The sequence below is a fragment of the Podarcis raffonei genome, chromosome 15 (assembly GCF_027172205.1).
Source record: "Podarcis raffonei isolate rPodRaf1 chromosome 15, rPodRaf1.pri, whole genome shotgun sequence".
Taxonomy (NCBI): domain Eukaryota; kingdom Metazoa; phylum Chordata; class Lepidosauria; order Squamata; family Lacertidae; genus Podarcis; species Podarcis raffonei.
This window is the reverse complement of record NC_070616.1, coordinates 26,194,595-26,219,551: the sequence shown is the minus strand read 5'-3', so window position 1 is coordinate 26,219,551 and position 24,957 is coordinate 26,194,595. Positions and strand designations below refer to the sequence as shown.

General features: G+C 41.5%; 1 protein-coding gene across 12 annotated transcripts in view; it reads right to left on the bottom strand.

The window, feature by feature from the left end:
* Positions 1-24,957, bottom strand: part of NCAM1 (neural cell adhesion molecule 1) — a 221,071-nt gene that overhangs the window by 147,523 nt on the left and 48,591 nt on the right. The gene's annotated exons all lie outside the window — the stretch shown is intronic.

Here is a 24,957-nt window from a genome sequence, read left to right as displayed (position 1 = left end):
TGCCAACCTAGCAGTTCGAAAGCACATCAGTGCAAGTAGATAAATAGATACCGCTCCGGTGGGAAGGTAAACGGCGTATCCATGCGATGCTCTGGTTCGCCAGAAGCCGCTTAGTCATGCTTGCACATGACCCGGTAGCTGTACGCTGGCTCCCTCGGCCAATGAAGCAAGATGAGTGCCGCAACCCCAGAGTCGGCCACGACTGGACCTAATGGTCAGGAGTCCCTTTACCTTTATATAAAGCTACATGGAAGAAGCTGTGTTTTATATTTAGGGGGTGGGACAAATGGACCAGCAGAAATGGCCAAGCAAACAGACCCATATCAGAGGTGGAACAACGCATTCTCTAAACTTTAAAGGACAGAACTTAATGCCAGATATCTAACACAGAGACTTCAACAGGGAAGTGACTACAGCAATGGCAAAGAAATACAATATTTGGCATCATAATTCCACAATGACTGGAAGAAGAGAGCCAGCAGAAGGAAAGGTTACAAGGAGGATGCAACTGTTTTAATCCTTAGCTTTAGAAAGTCTTTGCTATGTCATTTGATACTGGTTTAGGAAGACAGCAAAATTCTTTGGGGCAATGGCAGAGAGGAGGATGAGAACAGCCGGCCTCTGAAGGAACGCAGCCTGCCTGGAGATTTCTGCACTCGCCACGCTAATAGGGCCCCTCTCTGGCTGGCTGCTGCTTGCCTCGTGTCAGCAAAGAGCCTCAGTGCACTGGCGCGAGCCTGACGGGCTGTCAATAAAAATCAAATGTGCCTGTATTAAAGTCACACGGCATTTATGAACATGTGGAACCAGCTGCTCAGTGAGCTGCATTCTGGCAGGGAAGAGAAATTCACCCAGATGCAAAAATAGATTTTGCTACACAGTGCTTGCAGATGGCTACCAATTAAAAGGCATGGGAATGCACATTACATAATAAAGAAATTGAGAGCGCCGCAACTTAGAAAGCAGAGAGGGCTGGGGGCGACAGACAGTGAGGCAGCAAGTTCTACAGGACAACTGTTAGAATGAGAGAAAAATGGAACCTCCCTGTTCAGGGGCAGTATACTGTACCTCCAGGGAATAACAAAAGGAACAGCAATCACCCTTGATGGTTGGTAGGTTGGTTTTAAAGCATTTATAAATGGCTTAGTATTTTTAAACCTGCAACATAGAAAAAACTAACAATACGATTAAAACAAAAATGCAATATAAAACCAGTAAAACAATATTATAAAAGCAGATAAAAATAGAAATTCAGTAAATTAAAACAAACTGAAAACAAGGTTTGATTTATATGAGTCAGGTAAGGCCTGGGCAGAAAGATGTGTCTTTAAAAGTCATATGAAGCAACTGATGGTTGCTGCTTCACATATCTTCAGATCTACTAGAAAAAGTATAAGAAGCTTTATGAAACTGTCTTATACAGAGTCAGAACACTGGGCCATTTATGGCAGTGCTGCCTACTAACACGGACACCAGCTCCAAGCTCTCATCCTTTCCACCTGAACTGTATGTTTTTAAACTGAGAATGGAAGGGATTGAACCTGGAACCTTCTGTGCTGTCAAACTGTTATGCATGTGTATGAATAATGAAGTGAATGTAGTCGCCCTGGATACGTTAAGAAGGACCAGAACACATTGATCTCCTCATCTGTTGCACTCAGATTTCTGCACTACAGCAGAAAAAAAGAGATTGTAGCATCTATCAGGCAAAGCAGCTGTAGGAGGGCAGACTTAAAACTTACAACTATATGAATGAAGGCTTGTGTGCACCCTGGAACCCCCGTATCCATGCACACCATGGGGAGGGACTAGCTGTGGCATGTGGCACCAGGATGGGGTTGGTCAGCATAGCCCTGCCCTCCCTCCTTCATACAATCCTCCAATGCATAAGAGAAACATGTGGTTTACCCTAGAGCAGTGGTTCCCAGTTGGTGGTCCATGAAACCCAGGTGGTCCGCAGAACATACCTGTCAACTGTCCAGGACGCCCCGTTTTTTGGTACCATGTGTAGGAGCACAGCCCAGAAAACATGCATCCTGTTTTTGTGCTGGAACATGTTGGAGGGTATGGTGGCACCATTCCCAAAACAGAAAGTACCACAGAGAGAGCAACATTTTCAAAAGTAGGGGGCCCATGGCTTGACTTATGAAAAATGGGGGGTCCGCAGTACTTAGCTAATTGGGAACCACTGCCCTGGGATATATTTGTCTGCCGTGGGGTTTAAGAATAAAGGAATAGTCTTGCTGGTCAGACCAAGGTCCATCCTCTCTTCTTCAGCTTTCCATTTCTGTCAGCTGAAATCCTGTGCAGGATTTATTTTGATATTCGCTTTGGGTTTAGTTGGCGTTTGAACTACTGAAAATCAAAAATCATTGCACAGTTTAAATTCCAAGTACTTTAAAGGTTTACAAATTGAGATAAGGGGAAGTAGATTATGGATTCCACACTATTTGATGTTTTGAAAATGCACTGTAATGTTGAAGCACCAGAAGGGATTAAGGCTACAATCGCCTGTGCAGGCAGAGATAGGACACATGAGGTAATACAATCCAGATGTCTGCCAGGTTACATATGCACAATTCACCTTACAAATGCTGGGAGCGTGTGGCATTTCAGTTTTAAAAGTACCACACTACACACTAAGAGGAAGAAGCAATGATGTCCCAAAGAGTTGGGTTGGGTTTTCTGTGGAAGTAAGAATTGACTTTCAATCCATTCAATCAGCCTTCACCAACCTGGTGCCCTCCAGATGTTTTGGACTATGAGTTGTGGTCCAAATGATCCAGAGAGCACCATACTGGTAAATTTTGGGCTTGACAAATCTTCATTCTTATTAGCAGTATTCCTTGAAAATGTATTTCTTCTATTATCTGGGACATCTATGGAAATTATGGCATCAGCCAAAATAAAAGGAGCTGTTTTCTTTAGATTCTTCTCATTTGCTGTAACTGTCAATCTATTTGCAATGTGAAATCCAATACTGAATGTTTTTCTGAGTCTTACTATGTCAGAGGCAAACGATAATATAACATTATAGGACAGACCATGTAGATTTGTAGATAAATAATGGTTTCACCAACTTTACCCTAAAATAAGTTGAATTTGACAACTGAGTTGAATGCACTTTGTAACATCCAAAGCTACTGTCTACCAGATCTCTAACTTCAGTATAACCTAAATGAGATGTATGATAATCATTGGAATAGTCATTGAAGCACTGCGGAACATCTATGAATATTCCAAATTGTCAGTTCAAAAGAAAACTACCAACACAATATTTACATTGTAATCCTAAAATCAGAAGTGCATGGGAAGCAGGTCCTTGAAAAATATGTCACACTTTGGCCAACTCAAAGGACGATTATTCTCTACTGCTGCCAGGATTGGAGGTTCTAGCACACCGTAATGTCCATAGCACCTACTATTCCATCAACAGGCTTCCTATAGTGGCCAAAAAGATGCCTCTGGAAAGCCTATGAAGAGAGCATGAAGGCAGCAGCCCCTTCCTAGCTATTGCTTACCCCCCACATTAAAATCTATTCAGAATTCACAGCAAAATGCCAAACCAGAGGAACTTTTAGTCCAATCCAGCATGACTTCTTTTTCTGATGCTTTTTGAAAATAAACATGGCTTGCTTTGGCTTTTGGCTTTCAAGGATTGGAACTCAAGCATATTTATTTTCAAAATGGAGGTAAACTGGTCTCCAAGTACGGCAGTAACTAAAAATCAGCATATATAGTGCAAAGCAATTTGACCAACATTTAATGGAATTCCAGACCATAATTCTTTAAATGTCAAGGGCATAATGATAACACACATGCTTTGCTTCAAACATCCAGAGTTCAATCCCTGTTGTCTTCAGGCAGGGCTGGAAATGTCTGATGTCTGAAATACTAAAGGTCCACTGCAGTGAGGGCCACATTACTCAAGTAGAAAGCTGTCGGGGACTACATTCCAGTGGGCAGAGTCAGACCCACATCATGCTACTTCTTATGGAAACAGAGACATATATCTAATTCTTAGTATAATTTTTAAGGTAAAGGTAAAGAGACCCCTGACCATTAGGTCCAGTCGTGGCCGACTCTGGGGTTGCGGCGCTCATCTCGCTTTATTGGCTGAGGGAGCCGGCGTACAGCTTCCAGGTCATGTGGCCAGCATGACTAAGCCGCTTCTGGCGAACCAAAGCAGCACACAGAAACACCGTTTACCTTCCCGCCAGAGCGGTACCTATTTATCTACTTGCACTTTTGAGGTGCTTTCAAACTGCTAGGTTGGCTGGAGCAGGGACCGAGCAACAGGAGCTCACCCCGTCGCAGGGATTCGAACTGCCGACCTTCTGATCGGCAAGTCCTAGTCTCTGTGGTTTAACCCACAGCGCCACCCGCGTACCTTCCATTTTATCCATACATTTTTTTTACAAAATTGTAAAAAGAAGTTCTTCACCTCCTTTTATGTGTTCTGACTGCAAAAAAAAGCAAATAAAGAACTCAGTAATCCCAGAAGATTGCAAGTAAGGTCAATGTACAGCTAAACTATGTAAGCCCTGCCTTATGTTATTCAAAGCCTCAAACTTCAACATGCAATTGCATCCTGAAAAATGCATGCATACAATTGCAAAATGGACGCTTTCTGAATATTTGCAAAGAATGCAAGTCCACCTCTTTGCTGGGACATTTTACATTCTGCTTTGATTGTCTTAGAGCAGATCTCTGTGCACAGGAAGGTGCTGTAATTGCAAACTTTGCACTACATCAAAGCATTTGTTCCTCTTAACTGCTTCCTGCTGAACAATCAAGGAGTGGAAGGGGACCCCAAGAATCAATGTCCCAGAGCAGTTTCCCCATCCTGGTGTAGCTGATACTAAGCTAGATGCGCCAATGGTATGACTCAGTGAAAGGCAGCTTTCTGTGCTAATAAGGTTGCATTTCATGGCTTCTTGGTTTAGGAGTTGAATTTTTAAAACCACAAAATAACAAGGAGAAGGCAGCATTGCAAGAACCGAATCACCAGCACCTTAACCATGTTAATGATAATAAATGTCAAAAAAAGAGAATAACCTTTTGACTGGAGATTCATTCTGTGAAAAGAGATTAAGGAATTCAATGTCCTGATTTACAGCTTGCCTAACAAGGGGAAATCAATACTGCATCAAATTCGAACCAAAATAAGACTTGATTTTCTATTATTCCGACAAGGACACACAATACACTGAAGGGGAGCAGGTCTAGCTGCCAGATGACAAAACCTCATTTCATCTTGCAAGCTGAGACACCACCACCACCACCCCAAAAAAAACCCCACCTCTAGGGAAAGACAGTAAGGTAATGAAAAGCAGCTAGGATCTAGGGGGCTATCCAATCCCAAAGGCTTCCCATCTGCTGCCCCAAATAGCCCGATCCTAAAGAAAGCCACCCACACATATATACGTTATTACCACAACCTTAGCTGAGACACAGGCAAATGCCTTCTCTCTCACAGTGTTAAGTAAAATGCATAACTACAGTAATAGTCTCTGCCCCACTATCCAACTCAGCCACCTTTTCCTAGGCTGTGACATGGGTGCTCTGCCCCATCACTGTGAGCTCTTTGCCATAAAGGGCCTTCTCAGGTAGCAATCATTTATGGAAGGGAATCAGTGTAGTTCATTTTGGGGCTTGTCTGAGAGCTGGACCAGTGAGAAGGTATGATGTTCAGCTGAAAATATATCCTTTGTTAAAAATCTTTTGCTAAAATTAAGGGGCAACCAGCAAAAAAGGCCCCAATTATGCAATATTTGGGCCAGGTCTCTACATGTAGCAGAATGAGCTTATAGAGTAGAATACACCATCGGGTCATTCTTGTTGGTGAAAAGTAAAAACTGCCTCCAAGTGACCAGGAACAAATTTTTGCTTTTGCTTTTGCAAAGCGGTAATGCTGGACTTGGCTTCAATCGCACAATCAATATGCCACATATGAAATGTTCATGTTCCTTCTGTGAGAGGACTAGTGATCTTTGTTCAGTTATTTGGAAGGCCAGATTGGCAGATATGCTGAGAAAGCCCATTGAGACTCTCCTAACCCTCCTTTGTCTAGTTTCTAGTGCTGCAGTATTTCACTGATTAATCAGAATAGTTAATTAAGAGTGAACCCTCTTGGAAGAGGCATTCCCCTCCCTTCTCTCACATAAGGAAAGCCTCTTCTAAAATGGCACCTGTTGGAGCATCATCTAAAGATAAAAGGTGTATGCTCTTTACTATTTATTATTAACTGATAAACCTCATATGATTAATTGACTTAAGTTTCTTTCACTAGGCAACAGGTTCTCTTTAAACAGGTCACCTTGGCACCAAGGGCTTATTCACATTTACCTTCTGCCCCGCTTTCCAGACATAGGTCCATGCTTTAAAGCTCTGAGCCTCAGCACTCTTCTTTCACTCCAGAGCTTTCCCCATGAAAAATTGCTCTTTAAAGCCGAAATGCAACAAACAGCAATTCAAGTTTCCTGTGGATTGCCATTTGCTCCAAATCAGCAGTAAAGAACAGGTTGTTGCAGGGAGGGAAAGCTCAAAAAAAAAAAAATAGTGATCGGACTGTGCCTGGAAAGAATGTTGGAAAGTTAAGTGTGGATAAGCCCCAAGCTACAGCAAAAAGAAATGTGTTTCACAAAACTTAAATGCAAGTATCAAAAAGAAAGCCCAGAGGGGAGGGGAGGAACAAGCCAGCAACTAGCTTCTGCCACCAGAGGAGGGGGAGAGAGAGAATATTTTTCTCTGACATTTCCATTCCTCAGAAATAGATTGATTTAAAAGAAAGAAAATTAATTGAGTGCTATAAATAATGCAAGCCAGAGTTTTCAAAACTGCTAATGAATGTGTTAAAGATTTCTAGAAATGATACTTTGCACTGAAATGTGTGTTACGTTATCCCAATGAATTCCTTACCTGCAGAAATGATTATCTGAAATTTGTGCAAACTGGAAAATCCAAATGTTGTTTCTCTCCCACCAGGTGGAGACAAATAATACAGCATACAAAGTCTTCCATGTAGCAAAAACTTCATTCCCAAGAGTCAGAACGACAAGCAATGCAGCTTGCAGGCATTAAAGCCAACAGCAAACTCCCATATGCAGACAAGCAACGTATCTTGCTCAGAGCATCACCTCAAAACTAACATTGCCAGCCAAAAGCAAAGAATTAAACTGATTGTCCCTGGGCAGACCTTTATTCAAAGAACGGCTGTTTCAGAATGGCAGATGAGGCAGAGCTGGTGAGAACAATGCTAGCTGGCCAACTCCCTCTTGCCTTCTGCTATAATATCTCTTCATCTGAAGCTTTTAGAGAACCAGAGTTCTGGCAAAAACAATTATTCGCTCCTCACAACCCCCCCCCCAAAAAAAAATTTCAAGATTTGCCTGAATGCAGGGGCAGGGAGAAATGCACTCATAATGGGAGCTCCACACTGGGAAAAAATAGTAACAACAGCCTAAGATACCTCAACCATCTATAAAATCAAACAATATTGACTCTGTCTGAGAGCAGCCTCTGATTTGTGTTCTTTCTTGCTCTACAAGACAAGAAGATACTTTAACATCACTTGACATGCTGGGGATTGATCCTGGGACATTTGGCATGCTGAGCTTGTACTCATATGACTGACCTCTGGTCACTCTTCCCAAATATGAGAGAACATTTGCATGAGATAAACCCACAAGCCAGAGGGGTTAGTGGTCAGATTGAGATTCTAAATGGAGTTGGCCTATTTGAGCAAGCTCCTTCCTTCCAACGTTCACTCCATATCTACTTTGAAATTGGAGCTTTTATAATCCAGACCCTATGTGACACAGAGCTGTAGCTCTGGCAGGGTGGGGGGTGGGAATATTTGTTTGTTTGTTTGTTTGTTTGTGTTATACCACTTATCCAACTTTGCATTTCACAGCATGTTAACCCCACCGCCACAACAACAAAAATCACAGAATCCCACCCAAAAAGCCCAATGTGAATCAATAAAATCCTAATAATACGCAACACTTAAACCAGCTATGGAACAGCAGCTAAGCTATTTCCACCAGCACAAAGCCCAAAGAAGCAACTGTAACGCAAGATACAAAAAGAAATCCAGAAATGGTTGAGAGAAGGGAAGAGAGTATTCACTTGGCACCTAAAAGGCATCCATGTCCAGTAGGTGCCAGGAAAACCTGTCTGGGGAAGAGTGATCCCAGTCATGAAGAGGAAACTGAATTTAATCTGAAGAGCGGTAACAGGGGCAGCTAACTGGGATGGGGAAGAAGTACAGCGGAACCTCGGTTGTCGAACGTAATCTGGAAGACTGTTCAACTTCTGAGATGTTCGACAACCGCGGTGCAATTGCCAGTCGGCAAAATCCATTTGACTTCCGAGGCGCATTCAAAAACGAAAGCATTCACTTCCAGGTTGTCGGCGTTCGGAAGCCAAAACATTTGACTTCCGAAGCATTCGACAACTGACGTTCCACTGTATAGCAGGGGTTAGTGAAAAAAGTTACCTGTGGCAGAGAAAGTGATACATTTCAAGACATTTAAACCTGGACACAGCAAGAAGAACAAATAATAAATTTATGGATTTTTAGATGTCAGTTCACATTCATCTAGTCTCTTTGATTAGGAGGTCTAGGAAGGCAATTAAGCCCGTTTACGTAGATTTATGTTGCTTCCAAAGACACACAATTATTTTCATTTCAAGCAGTGCACAATAGCCATGGATTCCCTGCTTACAGAATGCACTGTAGGGCTGCATCTCATTTGCAGTGGTTTCTGGAAAGAGAGTGGCTTTTGGAATGCTGGCTCTTCATCCAAAAAAGCTGTCCTACAAACATATTCACTTAAACACATATGTTTGGGTGCACATGAACACATACACACAAAATACCCCATAACATCTCAAGAATAGCTTTACTAAATCAAGAGTACCCCAAGTGAGCCAGCATTTATGCCAGCCATGGAGGACTCTAAGACCTCATTGGGCTATTCCCCCCAAAATATTTTTTGTACTTCTGCAAACCTCTGACATTCCTAATAAACCCCCATTTTGCTACATAAAGTTCTACACAAGCAAAATGGCTTCACTATTACTATATAAGGTGATTCCATTTTCTCCAAAAGCAAATGTAGTCTGCCTTGAATGCATTCTCTGGCCACAATCCAAGAGTTTTAAAACACGCTTAAGCCTACTAAAATCAGTGCACTGGGTTTAGACCCACTGTTTGTTGTTTTACACACATACACACAATGTGCATAAAGAATTAATGACTCTATGCAACAGAATGATAGATTACTGTTCTGTTTTCCCCCTTACAATTTATTTTTCTTATTCATTACTCTTACGCCCAATGTATATTGCCTTTCTTATCAGCAGCCAAAATATAATACGCATTTTAACACTAGCTTATAGGGTGCTGAAAATGAGTATGTGCATTTGCACACTCACATACAAACAAGCATGATGTAGCAAAGCTTCTATCATTTTAAGGTAACAGCCAGCCGGGCCAGATGTTTTATGTTCACAAGTACACCAGCATTATTCAAAAAAGTGAATTTACAAGGAAAAAGAAGAAGAAATAAGGCACTTTACCTGATGAAACAGAAAAATCGTACAACGAAATGTCATTGTGGAAACCATCCCAAGATACATTGTTTTGTCCACCAAAGATTGCAGCAGGAAAAGTAAGGGCAGGGAGGGAAGAGAAAACAGAAATCTGATTAGTCTTTTGTTAACTCTGCCATATTGTTCATTTTACTGTCAAAGGTATGGAGCATCACAACAACTGTCAAACCAGCGAATTCAGTGGTATTTACTTACCATTTTACAGAAATGCCCACAGGCACTTCATAAATAATTTTGGAAAAATATTGCTGCATTGGGTTTTCTTTTTCTTTTTTTAAGGGAATGTAACAGTGTGCCATATGCTTCCTAATTTTGTATTCATTTACAACAGCGAACAACAACAAGCTGCCATAATAAGCATCTGCATGGCACAGAAACAAGGAAAGTAAGATGCAATAATCTTGAATGGAAGGAAAGATTGAGAGCTCTGCAGAACCTTCAAAAAGAAAGTATTTGCACATTTAAATCCATCCCAATTTTGATGCCTCAGATTTGTTCTGGACTTCCTACAATGTTCAGGAACATATCCAAGATGGAACATAAGAAGCTGCCTTAGGTAAAGGTAAAGGGACACCTGACCATTAGGACCAGTCGTGACCGACTCTGGGGTTGCGGCACTCATCTCGCTTTATTGGCTGAGGGAGCCGGCGTACAGCTTCCGGGTCATGTGGGCAGCATGACTAAGCCGCTTCTGGCGAACCAGAGCAGCGCACGGAAACGCCGTTTACCTTCCCACCGGAGTATTTATCTACTTGCACTTTGACATGCTTTCGAACTCCTTATACTGAGCTAAATGGTCCATCTAGCTCAGTATTAACTACATGGAGTGGCCACAGCTCTCCAGGGTTTCAGGCAGGAGTCATTTGCAGCCCTATCTAGAGATGCCAGGAGATGGAACCAGGGGTGTATGGCAGATGCTCCACCACAGAGTCAAAACCCTTCCTCAGGTGAAGGTCAAGGCTCCCCAGAATTCTTTATTCTGAAACTAACAGAACAACATTACATAAGGCACCTCTCCTCTCCATAACACAAGGAACACAGACAATTAATGGGTTTATCAGCTTCGCTGTCATATCCCTTACACCAGGGTTCCCATGCCATTCCAAAGACTCAGATTAGGTAGACTCACAGATCACCTCACTCAGTGTGGTGGGAGTCTTTAGTACCCTGTTCTTTACCATTACAGCTGAGGACATCGCCCTCTGATCAGCCAGACTTGGGGGATTATTCCCCTGTATGCTTTCCTGCTTAACATGCAACTGTGGGATCATCTAAGGAACCCTTTCAGGACTGTGGACAGCAACTGGGAGGGAGGGGAGAACCTGAGAAGGTCCTGTCAGCCTTCAGAGGACTCTGGTCTTTGAATGAGACAAGATATTCCATAGTTCGACCTGCAGGGCTAAGGTTGATGTATAAGAGGCTCTGGTAATCACTACCAATTTTCCTGTAAGTATCAGCAGAGCAGGAGACCTGCATGAATTTAGGGACGAATAAACCAGTCAATTTGCTGTCCATGTCACTTTCTGTTTGTTCACAAATCCATTCCATCCCATTTCCACATTCATCTGTGATTCTAAATATTTTTAATCTGTTCAAAAATTCACACTAACCTAAGTATTTAAATTTATAAACATGTTTTGATAAGGTTTTTTGAGCTGAGAACTTGTGCTGGAACATTCAGAAACTATGAAAGTGAATCCACACATAAGCATGGGAGATACAGGGTCAAGTCAGTTCATAACAGAATTTGTCATGATCAAATTCCTCAAGCATTCCATCATGAGCTAGATATTATTTTGATTTATTTAATACTTTCACAACCAGCTTTTCCACCCACTTCTACACCTGCAAGGCAGCTAACAGCCATGAAATATAATAAACAATCACATTAAAATCACCAGACACTTAAAGTAATATGACACTCTAAAACACAGCAGGCTCTTTAGGATTTGTGTGTGTGTGTGTGTGTAATTATTATTTTTAAAAAACCACCCTCACAACTCTATATTGAAGGCTTAAAAGAACTTTTCCATGTGTTTTCTGAATCTTAGAAGGGTGTCAACAGTGCAATTCTCAAAAGAAAAAAAAGCATTTACTAGTGAGGTGCCAATGCCGAAAAGGCTTTGCCCATGTGCTGAGGCAAGAGGGGCATCTACAGAGCCCTGTGGTGCCCTATTCAATGCGCAAGGAGGTTTGGTTCATTTGGAACAAGACTTTACCTAAGAAATCTGATCAAAAGCAACCTAAGACATTCATCGTCAACACCAGTACCTTGAGTAGAGTCTACAAACAATGTGGCAGCTGGTGCAGCTGTTTCAGTACTCATTTTGAACCATTCTGAAATGTGCAAATGGTCTTCAAGAGCAACCCATGCAGAATGCACTGAAGGAGCCCAGCCTTGAAATTACTGGAGGCAGGTGGGGGCTGCCCCAAGTTTGCCTCGAGTTGGGCTACCATTGAAACTTCCTAAACAATTACCAACAATGGCCAATTAAAGACTGGTCTATGTAGTTTGCAAGATCAGTAATGATATTGTAATGAAACAGGGGGACTCCCCTCAAACAATGAGGCTCTCTTTCTCCTTATTCATAAGCAGTTTCTGATGGCAGAGACTGGTTGCAGCCTTCCTTCAAGCACATTATCAGCTTCCTTGCGGGTTTAACCATACAGCAGCAAGCAGGGAATTATGTTGCTTTATTTCTCTGAGCAGTAGGAAGTCCAAGGCAAATTTCTTAGCTTGGATCCTCAACAGAAAGGCTTATGCAGCACATCAGGCGCACCTAGTATGGAAACTGAATAATGCCTGCAATGAATTTTCAACAGAAATCCAAAGCTTTGGGCTTGGGCAAAACGTAAATAAAAAAATACACAATGATGCATCAGCGGAATACAAAGAGAAGCTTTGGTGAAAGTAGTGACACTACTCAAGGAAGGGTTCAAAAAGTAATTGATTCAGTCCACTTTTTGCAGCAAACCAACCCAACCCACTGCTCCCAAAATTGTTTGTGGACCAGAATGCAACTCATAGTCAGATCACACACTTCTCTAGATTTTGTAATCCATGTTTTAGAGCACAAAACTTTCACACAAAAATATTTATTTCATGTAAAAAGCTGCATTAAAAATTTGTGTAATTCATATGAAAACTGTACAAAATCTGCAAAATTTAAATGCAGAATTTTCACTTTTTTTCAAAAACTCTGCACAAAATAGGACAGGACAGATATATGTCTGAGCATTGGCAACAACTGAAACAGCCATTTTTATTTAACCAATGAAGGTCAAACAAACTGTGCATTAGAATTTGAACAAATGGAAATTCTTAGTGTTAAAAATTCGCTCTGGGGATAGGAACATGGCATCACACCAAGTAATATTTTTTCCATCTGACTAAGTATTACCGGGGGGGGGGGTGAGGGAGAGAAGATATAAGCTGGTGTTGATGCAAAGATACTGTAAATGGAATAAACGGTCACAATAATTCAACCATATCAGCACATCCAACATGATACACATTTCCACAGAATGGAAGCATTGAACAAAGTTTGCCATTCATCGTCAGTTAAATTTTGCTACTTCAAAATAAACATCCTCTGCTACTTGCAATAAAGATGCAAAAGAAAATGGGTTATCTTAAGCAGCATTCCATTTTTAGCTCTTTAAATTGTTTCAGCAACTAATCCACCAGAGGCACTTGTTGGAAGCAGAAGAAAAATTTCCCATGAGGGTTCTCAAAATGCAGCAACCTCTTTCTAGAATATCACCAGAAGGAGAACCTAAAGTTACTTTGAGTAAGGGCATGGTATGTTCACAGGTGAAATACACAGCCCAATACTTTTTGAGGCAATTATTCCAATTTCTTACCATTAACAGACACATTATTATTAAATAGCTATGTAAAGTGGCTGGGGAAACCCAGCCAGATGGGTGGGGTATAAATATTGTTATGGTTATGGTTATGGTTATGGTTATGGTTATGGTTATGGTTACAATGGAAGAAGCACAAGTCACTTGTTTTTAATCATACCATTCCACTACTCTCAAGGTGAGCCCTCTCAACGCCACTTTACTGTTAAAGGGGGGGGGACCTTCAAAATCCACAACTAGGCAATACCCTGATTGGGACCAACCAAAATGTCACAAAAGGGCAACATACTTCCGTGTTCTCCAGAACTCATCATTATTTACAGTGGTACCTCGGGTTACATATGCTTCAGGTTACATACACTTCAGGTTACAGACTCCGCTAACCCAGAAATAGTGCTTCAGGTTAAGAATTTTGCTTCAGGATGAGAACAGAAATTGTGCTCCAGCAGCGCAGCGGCAGCGGGAGGCCCCATTAGCTAAAGTGGTGCTTCAGGTTAAGAACAGTTTCAGGTTAAGAACGGACCTCCAGAACGAATTAAGTACTTAACCCGAGGTACCACTGTATTTGCTTTGATAGTCCCTTAACACAAGACAGTCTCTAGGAACTGATTGTGGGACACACATAAATGATGCACAACAATGACTGGTGAGGACTTGGCTCCCTTCCACATTTATAATCCATTCAAGACACCCTTTCCATACTTTCTACTTTTCCTTTTATGCACATAATGCTACCATAACAAATCAGACCATTGCTCCATCTAGGCCAATGTTACCTACTCTGCCTACTAGCAGCTCTCCAAATCTGAGAGCATGAAGAAGTCTACTTGCTGCTACATTTGACCAGGGATGCTGGGTTGGAAGAAAAGTGCATTTGCTTTGCACTGGACAATGGTAACTCTTATTTCATGTTGTATTCGCTGAAGGATCTGACTAATTTTATTTGCACCTTAGCACACTGCTGTTTTACATAACATATAGTAGCAGAAGCAAAGATCTACGAAATCAAACACAGGCTGCTATCATTCCTGTAATTTTCAATCAGAGAGAAAAGAGGATTCTGTTTTGACAATATATGGAATGAGACATACATATTTATTTTTGAAAAGCAGAAAGTTACTGTCTTATTCCCCAAAGTTCAAGAAACACCAGGCGAATCTTTGATGTAGGTTATTATTGCTATTTTTAAAAACTATAGACTGCGGTTTTTATTAACTGAATACATTAGATTCAATTTCTATGAAAAACAAAACAAAAGCAAACAAACTACTTGGGTACCAGGAGAAACAACAAAGAAAAGTGATAGGGCATCAGCTGTTCTTTAAAAAAGAGCAAAAAGCAAGGAGAGCCAGAGCAAGACAGAGAGCTTAAAAGGTCTCTACAAGCTGGGCAACCCAAGCAGACCCAGCACATAAAGAGATATGAAGCTTGCTGTACGTATTTTAAATGCACATTTTCTTTGTTGAAATACACCTTTCAAATATTCCTCATTTCTGGATCCCAACTCTACTTCCCCCCTGTGCAAGTTAATGAGAACTGGTAGTTTCAATTCACTTTCATTAACTGCAGAATTGTATGAAAAAAGAGAAACAATTACTTAAGGTTTTTATTCTATTCCAGTGGCATGTAGCATGGAATGGTGTTATAAGCAAGGGATATGTAGGTACAGTGTGCTCTGTGAGTGGAAATTGATGTGTACTATACCAGTACAGCACTGTCTTGCAAACTAAAGAGGCCCCCAAAGAAGGAAAAACAACCCTCAAGACACAGCCAGAGTTGATGCTTTGCATACTGAAGCTCCCGGATTTAACCTTCAGCATCCCCAGGAAAAGCTGAAAAAGACTCTGGTCTGAAATCCTGGAGAGACAAATCCAGTCTGGTGATGAAAATGCCAAGACAGATGAATCAATGGTTTGACTCTGTATAAGACAGCTTCCTAGGTACATCTCAGGATCATTCTCGTAACACCAAAACAGGATTTGGTGTTCAGTCTGGATGCATCCTGGAAGCCAAACCATGGAAAGCAGATTTTCAGTTTAGCATGATGAACATTTTAAAATTTAAAAAGGGCAAAGAAGATGCTCTGATTTTCATCCCTTCTTCTATTAAAGAAGTGATATAATTAGCAAACACTGGCTGATTTCCTAATGTCGGGTCAGACATATTCCTTAATGGAGGTCTCTTACTGCTTTATGCCTCTAACCTATGACCCCTCTCCAAACCCTTCATGGTCAAAAGGGCCTATATCTGCCAGACAATTTTCACAGCGGTGCTCCAGCTGATGTCAAGCAATTTGATATTCAACAGACAGCCCTAGACACCGTGCAACTGTCACAAGCTCCCTGTCACTTATGCTGAATATAAAACACACAAATCAAGCCGCAGAGGCCTGAATGATCTCAACAATGCCAGACAAAGGGCTTGTTTCCCCTGCAGTACAAGGCTGCTATTCACCAACCCATGGCACCCACTAGCCACAATGTGTTGTTTTTGTTGTTTTGTTGTTTTTTGTGGCAGGAGTGACAGCCCCAGTAGGTCTGCAGGGCATGGACGCTGTGAGATGCAGGGCTTGGCGCTGTGAGAAAATTCCCAGTAGGTAAAACAAGCAAGGTGCTCGCTTGAGACTCCTGGTGTTTTATGGTTGAGGACAGAGGTCTTGGATGACAACTTCCACACCATGTAAGGCATAAACATATTCTTCTCTGAACACAGATACTAACCTGCCTGTGTCCTCAAGTCATTGTCAGAGGCTCTTCTCCAAGCTTCCCACCTCTGAAGAGGCAGATCATGACCCTTGAAGGCCTTTTCAGCTGTGGTGCCTCATCCCTAGATGAGGCAGGAAGGCTTGAGTGGCTTCCACAGAGAACAGAATACAGATGCAGCCATGTAAATAAGGCCACCAAAGTTACTACTGTCCCTCTTCTGCCAGCCCACTCATACACCTACATGTACGTCCCTCTCACCAATGACTAGGTTGGAGCCTAAATACAAGGATGTAGTGAACAGTGGGGTGTGTTTTTTTAAAAAGTAAATAAGTAAATGTAACATTTTCTTATGTCAATTCAGACCACTGGTACACATGGTCTCATGTGGCTTTTTTGGCTGGTGGTGGCATCCTAGAGCCTTTCTCTGCCGTACTGCCTGAAACCCTGGAGATAGAACTTGGAACCTTTTGCTGCAGGATTCTAACAGCTATGGCTCCCTCTCCATGGATGCAACTTCTTGAGAAGGTCTTACCACTGAATGGGCCTAAAACTATCGACAACTGCACTGCTCTTTCACCTTCCCCCACCACTGACACATACATACACGTTATCTGCTGTTTTGGGTGGTCAATGACACCCTAACCTCCATGTTCCCTTCTTGCGCTGGTTTGCTGGTATGGCAGAATACTAGCTAGGAGAATGGGCTAGCTAGGGAATCCCTAGTTCAAATTTTACCATGGTCACAAAGACTTCTGAGCTCCTGGAGAGCTGTTGCCAGTCAAAACAAGCTATATTGGGCTAGATAGATAACAGAACTATATACTTTTTCAGGTTTGAGCAGCCAATAGGGTTCTCTCTAGACTTGAACTTCCATCATCTCTGTTCATTGGCCATGCTGACAAGGGCTGATGGGAGATTCAGTCCAAAACATCTGGCATTATGTTGTCGTAAGTAGTCATAAGTAAGTTTTCTCAGCCCTCCTCCACACCAGTTCTCTTTCAGTCTACAATGTGGTAGTGATAATAACACTGTCATGCCTTCTGTTATAAAGATAACTGAGATAATGTAAATGTGTTCTGAACGCTTCAAACATGCTACATATCATTACTCAATTGCACATGTTCACATGTGCAGAAATGCAACAGCTGGGAATGAGCTGCTTGTATCACTAGACTGTACTTCTGGAATGCTCAAAAGAATACAGCTCTGAGGTAGTAGGAGAGGAGGTGGAGCTAGAGCAATCAGCAATTCATATATATTTAAGTCCTGCATATTATATTTTAGCATGTATGATACACTTATGAATGATACCAAAATATAACATGCTGCTTTCTTTTTCCAGTAATTCCTAACACTGAGCCATGGAGCTTCACTATGCCTCATAACCAGTGCAACCCCCAAGTGTCTTTGTAGCTCAATTCCTATATCTATATTGAGTGTCTCATTATCTGTTCCATAGCAAATTCCTCTACAGGAAGCACAACTTCCCACAGAAACCTGGTTAGGTCAAACAAGGGCCTCAACTATGCTAGGGATGTAGACCTCTGCTTGTTACCAATGTGTATATCATGATTTTACATCACACTGAATCTATATGCATCCCAGAACATGACCCAGAAAATTTGGAAATTTGCTTTCTGTGTCACCAGAAGAAAAAGGGGGTGGAACAAAATTGAGCCTGCAATGTTCCAAGGCCGTGATATCAGTATGTCTCTCTCCTCCATATTTTGCCTCCGTAATTAATGTTTGGGTGGAAAGAATGGGCCTCTTGTGTGTTCGGTACATCACGAAGCACAAGCTGTAAGCCAAGTCCTCCACAAAGCTAAGGAAACTGACATTGAGGACAGAAACAATGGCCCAAACAAGGCCTGCCTTTGTGCTCCATAGCCCCCTCTGCCACAATCAGCATTTAACAGCACTGTCCTTAATTGCAAGTTTATGAACTCCATCAAAAGAAAAATCAAGGATTCCTTCTGTTCAGGGTCGATATGCAAAGGAGAGAGTTCAGGCAAAAAATGTTGACGGGAGGAGGGTGGAGAAACAAGTCCCTCTATACACCAGCCTCGCACTGCTGCTTGTTACAAAGTTTCATAGGATGTTATTGGAGCTGTCCAAGTGGTGACTGTTGTCTAAAGTGTATACTGTACTGCAATCTCCACTCCTACACAGAACGACGCAGCCTGCTGAGACACGCCAGACTGTGTAAGGGCACATTTTTAAAACAAAGAAAACCAGCAGCCATTTTGCTGGCCAAAAACAGATACGCAAAAACCAGGCAGGATTTCAGATTGCACAACATACGACAGGAGTATCTAAATGTCTTTTCTCAGAAAGGGATAGAAAGGGGGGGACTGATCCCTTATTTCAGACCTGGTTTTATCTGTGTCCATTTATTGTGTTGTATTTGTTCCGAGAAAATCCAGGGTGGTTGATGTGGGACTCCCAGAAATCTTCCCTCTAGTCACAAAGTCCATATCTGGTTAGTTGTAAAAATTCAACAGTATCAAGTGTTTCCAGATGATTCAGTGGGCCAAATTTTATTGTAGCAATACACAATATAGTGAGTTGCACAGGCTTCATTAGACAAGCATCACAAGGGACCAACATGGGATGTAGATGTGGGAACTTGAGGACTAAGAAGTCAAATGTGTAAGAATGTAAAGGCCCACAGGTAGGACATGAAGACAACTGCCTTCACTAGCTGTTGTTCCCTAGTGCATAGTATCCAGAAAGCCCACTTACCTGAATTTGGGGAAGCAGCGGTTGCAGCTCAGCCATGGCAGATAGGCCTCCCTCCTGCAATATGCGCCAGTAGCAGGGCAGGGAGGAGATTCCCTTCCTCCGCCACTGGTTATACTGATTGCTGGGACTCTCCCACATGTGGAGCAGCCAACTGTGGTGGAATCCAGGGCGTGACTTGGGGAGTGGGCTAGAGAGGAGACTTTGGTCTCATGGTCTTCTCTCTCATCTGCTCCCTATAGATAAAAACCAGCTGGATGCGAGCCATAGCCTCAGTTCTCCCCTTTATTTGATGTCTGGCAGCTGCCCAGGTGCAAGAGGGTTAGCTTCTGTGTGCCTTGCTATCAAAGTGCTTAAGTCACAGTTTTAGGGGTCAGTGAGGAATTTTCCTTTCAGGCCATTTGGCCAGCCTGGAGGCTTTTGCCTGCCCCATAACAAAAGTCACAACTTAATGGTGGATAAGGCATTGTGGTGGCTCCTTAGTTCTAAGTGGGGGTGGGGGTGGGACACACTGCAGTAGCAAGCTATCCCCTTAAAGGGAGCCTGGGGGAGGAGCTTGGGGTTGACAGACCATAGCCTTCCTGAATGGTGATCATGGGGGTTGCCCAGAACTGATGCACATCATAGGGTGATCCTTAACCGTGGTCAATCCTGCCAATCATCAACAAGCAGGCAGGCTGCTTGGTTACATTATATATGCCCAGTGCCTACACCATAACCACTGACATCTGTAATCAATAAAATTGTGGACTGTAATCCCATACTACTACAACTTAGGGCTCATCCATACTTACATTTTGTCCCGCCCTTTCTAGACACAGGTCCACGCTTTTGCAGTCCATGTATCTGCGCTTTTTGTTTTGCCACGCCACTTTCCCAGGAACACCCAATCTTTACCACTGAACTGGAGCAAACGGCAATTCAGGTTTTCCATGAATTGCTGTTTGCTTTGATTCAGAGTTAAAATGTGAGTTTTTGAGCAGAAAGTGTCGGTGGAGGGGGTTGGAAACCTCTCAGACACAGACCTGGAAAGCCCAGACCTGTACCCAGAAATGTGAAGGTAGGTATGGATAAGCCCTTATCATTACCATATGTATTCTGCCCTCTTCCACCCTGGGTTTCACTGCATCTAGACCCTCTAGCATACAGCTTTTGAACATGGGCTCATCCACACTTCCATTTGCCCCTCTGCTTTCCCCTAGGAAAACCCCTAGTGCTGAATTGAAACAAATGGCAATGAAGTGGATTGTTGTTTGTTCCGATTTAGTGCTAAAGACCAGGTTTTCTGGGGAAAGCAGTGGGGCAAGGGCAAAAGCACTCAGACCTGTACCTAGGAAGCACGGGACAAGTCCAGAACACCTCAGACCCATGTTTTCTAGGCATGGGAGAAGTGGAAATGTGGAAGAGCCCTTAGTATCTACAATTGCTAATAGATATTGATATTCCTCTTCCATGGATTTCTCCAGTCCACTTTTAAAATATTCTAACCTAGTGGCCTTCACTGCTTCGTGTGGCAACAAACTCTATTAATTAATTATGAATAAGTCTTTTCCCCTTTGGAAACAATAAGGTGGGTAGGTGGTAAGAGGCTGGTTTTAACAAAACCACCGCTGCCAAAAGTAAGGCATTTTCCTTTCCATTTTGGTTTAGAGTTACAGTTATTGGAAACAGTGTAATATGCTGCCAAATGTTGGGCTTTATCAGTAGAACTTGGCTTCAATTTCCACCCAAGACAAGAAACTCAATAGGTAGACTTGGGCAAGTCCTCTCTCTCACCCTAACTACCTTTGGGTAATATGAGAAAAAGACACATCACACAAAATAACAGATGATGTGGCTCTAGCTTTATGTAGTTAGTTCGTGGTTCTTGCCTTCATGGTAAGGATTAACAAATCAGTCCATTTCTAGTAAACATGAGGGTAGAAATTCACAAATTAGTGTGCTGATTTGATTTGATGTAATTTCATATTTCTCAATTCAAAATTCTTTTCTGTCTCATTTCCACATTACTCCACCAATCATTCTTTTAATCCACAAAAAATGTGCATCTGAATACACATATAAATAAGTAAATACACATACACACATTTTAATACATTTTTGAGCTGAGACTTACATCAAAATATTTGGGAAGTGTAAAACCCAGTGGATCACTAAGTTCCAAGCTGCACAATGGGGGTGGGGGTGTTAGATAAATTGGGGGAAATGTTCCCAGGGGACTCAGGATTTGCAAAAATCCAATTTCCCTAAGTATCCCTATCTTATGGCATCTTTAAAAGAAAGTAAGTCCCAGTCACTGAACTGAAAAGCACCATCCAGCCTGTTAAAAGCAGTCAACTTCACCTTCGCCATATGCCAACCAAAATACAAAAAGTAGTTTCCCTTCCTCCACAAAAACATGGAATTGACAGAATAGAAATACCACATGGTTCAAAAAGCCTCACAGTGGGGGGAAAATGTATATAGAAGTAAAGAGTTCCTTTAAAATAAATCATCAACAACAACAACTGAGGCTCCTAGCTCATAGAGACATGCTTGTCATTCAGATGTAAACATCTCAGAATCACTCAGAATTGCCCCCATTCTCAAACCCCACCTTTTGTCCCAAAATGGATACTAGAGAAAGGGATGGAACTAATTACAGCGACATAAAGCGGAAGCATAAGAATGTGCATTGAGCCTGCATTAATGCTACCAATGACAGGCAACTCTGTAAGAATCTGACTGTGTTAACGAACAGGTAAGTTGCTTCTCCAGCTATTTCACTCCCAAACTCATAGACAATACAGTGGTGCCTCGCAAGATGAAATTAATTCGTTCCGCGAATTTTTTCGTCTAGCGAATTTTTCGTCTTGCGAAGCACGAAATCCCATAGGAATGCACTGAAAATCAATTAATGCGTTCCTATGGTTAAAAAAAGTCCAAACAAAGCCAAATTTGGTACAACAAGAGTTTATTCAGTGCTCTTTAAAGTCACACATACTGTAAAGAGCATTTCAAAATTCAAACCCAGAAATTTTTTTTTAAACAGCAGAGTGGCCCAATGGTCACAAAAAATCATAAAAATGCAGAAAAAAACCACACAAGCTTCCAGATTCTTGCAAACCCCTCCCCAACACCAAGTCCTTGAATTGCAAACACCCCAACCCAAAATCCAAAACCCCCCAAAAAAGTTTTAAAAGCTTAACTTACCAAATGGCTGCAAAAGAAGTTTTGGAAAAGCTTCAAAAATCACCAAAGTCTTTAAAAACCTCAAAAAAGGCTACTATGTACACTGCGTTCTATGAGTTGCTCCTCGAAGTCAAGTCGCAACTGTATTAACGGTGTTAAGAAAAAGGAAACAAACTTGGAAGACGTTTTCGTCTTGCGAAGCAAGCCCATAGGGAAATTCGTCTTGCGAAGCAGCTCAAAAAACGGAAAACCCTTTCGTCTAGCGAGTTTTCCGTCTTGCGAGGCATTCGTCTTGTGGGGCACCACTGTACGTAGCGCAGCCACTGTGTGAGCAAGTAGTGTGGTTTACACTCACACCCAAAGGCCAAAAACTCTTCCTTTCTTCCAGGAGGAGCTGTGCACTCGGGACACTGGCCCACCTCCACAATCCCAAGTACAAAAGATGTGCTGCTTATTTCACAGCTTTTCTTTTTAATGTGACTTAACAATGTAGGTTATTATCACAAGTCATCGTTCTATGATTGACAGGGCCTTAAATAGACTTCCTTGTCTGAAGAGGGTATTTTCAGCTGGAGATGGTCACTGAAAATGATTTTAAAGAAAAATGTAAAAAAGGCAAACAATGTTTGCCAAGTAAGGAACTGGCTCCAAATTTCTCTGGAAGCACTTTGTGGGCAGACAGCTGAATAGAGCACTATACAACCAGCAGCCCTGGCATTTAATTATTTCCGGATTTTTTTCCCTCCTTCCCTTCTATTCTTTGGCTGTGTGTTACAGTTCTCCTGGCACACACCAAAAAAAGTTCAATAAAAGGAACAGTTTGGCTTTTATTCTTTTATCTCATCCCCTTAAACGTGTATCTATGACTCTCCATTTCATAAAACATCCAAACTTGTTTGGGGGGGGGGGAGAGATGTAAAAAATGGAAGATGGCAAGAAAGGTTCCCTGCTGGACAAAACACCCAAGGTCATCTTGCAAGAGCTTGGGGAAATAAGGACTGAAAATAGCTTTGTGCCACGCCAAACCAGGATGTGTTTCCAAGTCTGTCCCAAGTAGTAAATGCAAAAATTTCTGAAGAAAACAGAATTACAAGCAGACTACATTTTTGTATGCTATTTTTCACTAATATATGCATTTCTGTGTGGTAAAAGTGTACTTAACAGATAACATACAATGAGAATGTTTGGAAGTCTTTTTTAAATCCTCAACTACTTTTTCTTCTTCTTTATTTTATTTTATTTATTTATTTATTATTTTTTCATAAATTGTAGTGCCATGTGTATTGTGAGGTATACAAAGTATCTTTGCTTCAGTTGCCATCATTTTCTTTTTTGTTACAAACAAAAACAGAGTGTTGTATAAATGTTGTATAAATGTACATTTTTAAAAATAATAAAGATTGAATAAAAAAATGTATGTGTGTGTGTGTGTGTGTGTGTGTGTGTATATATATATATATATATATATATATATATATATATGCATTTCTATACGTATTTCATCCTAGTATTCACATTTTTGTACATATTACTTTGCTGGAAAACCACACTACAAAATTTAGAGAATGCAAATTTTGAAAGACGCCTGTGTTTCAGTTTGCATATTATTTGGTAAAGTGCAAATTTGGTAGATTCGCCTTTCAATATATACTTAGTCTACAAACCAGAAATTTAAGGAAGGAATAAGAAATTGGAGGAAGAGATTGCTAGAAAAAGAAGTTCCAACTTAACAGCCATACTTTGGTTTGGCCATTAAGTCCAAAGTGGCTCACCCATTTCCCAAAGCGCTTCCATTGAGCTTTTGGCTACATACAAAAGGCTTTTCAAACCCTGCTGATCAAATTCCAGTTCACCTTAGTGATGACAGAAACTATAGTTTTTCTACACCATTACAGAGGTTACAAACATTGTCTTGCCAACATGGATCAGTCTTATCTGTTTGGCTGACAAGACCAGGAAAACTTGGAAATGGTGCAAAGATGACTCAGAAAAGGATGAGACCCTCATTTGTCAAGAATGTCTAAGAACAGCAGGAATGGTCTAGTATATGCAGAACCAGCTAACAGGCTTTACAGGGAAACTGGTTACAGAACACAACAGCCCAGTCCTAGTAGACATGACTCCAATGTCACTGGTGGTTTTAAGCTTGTACCACAATAATTCCAGTTTGTACAAAAAGAAACTGCCATCTTCTGTCAAAAATCTGAAGAACTGACTGTGGGATGTTCTTTTGCTTACACTGAATGATCTAGCGGGTGAAGTGTAATCTGAAAGCAAAAGAATAAAGGTGACAATAATTCATCTCCCCAACCTTGGTCAGACACACGACTTGAGGCTCAGACAAGTACTTAGCGATTTAGAGGGTTTCTTGGTTTTTAAGGTCACAGGCACAAAGAATTTATCATCTGAAGAAGGTGAGATTTGTGAGATAGAGAGGCAATAGCTTTTATCTGAGCAAAAGCATTAACTGGAGCTTCTTTCAGAGATGCAACTTCGGCCCACCACATTTTTAAATCAATCAGGAGGCTAAGATAGCCAACTCAAGGGAATAACTGAGACCAAAACAATAGTGGGCTCTGAACTCAACTACCCTCTTCATCAACATTCTTTGCAATTTCCTCAGGAAATTTTCCCAACCAGATACCAACTTTTCAGGACTTTCTCACAGTTCTTCTTAGCCATACCTCTGACAGTTCTATCTTAACATGGTTGACTTCCAGCTATGAAGAAGCCCAGGCAAAGCTGAAATATGTTTCTGGCTCCATCCCTCAGGGATGCATTTTTGAAGTGGCAGTTGATTTAGGAGTTACGGGCATCATTCCACTAACACACGGGTAGCTGATTAAGTCTTTAGCAA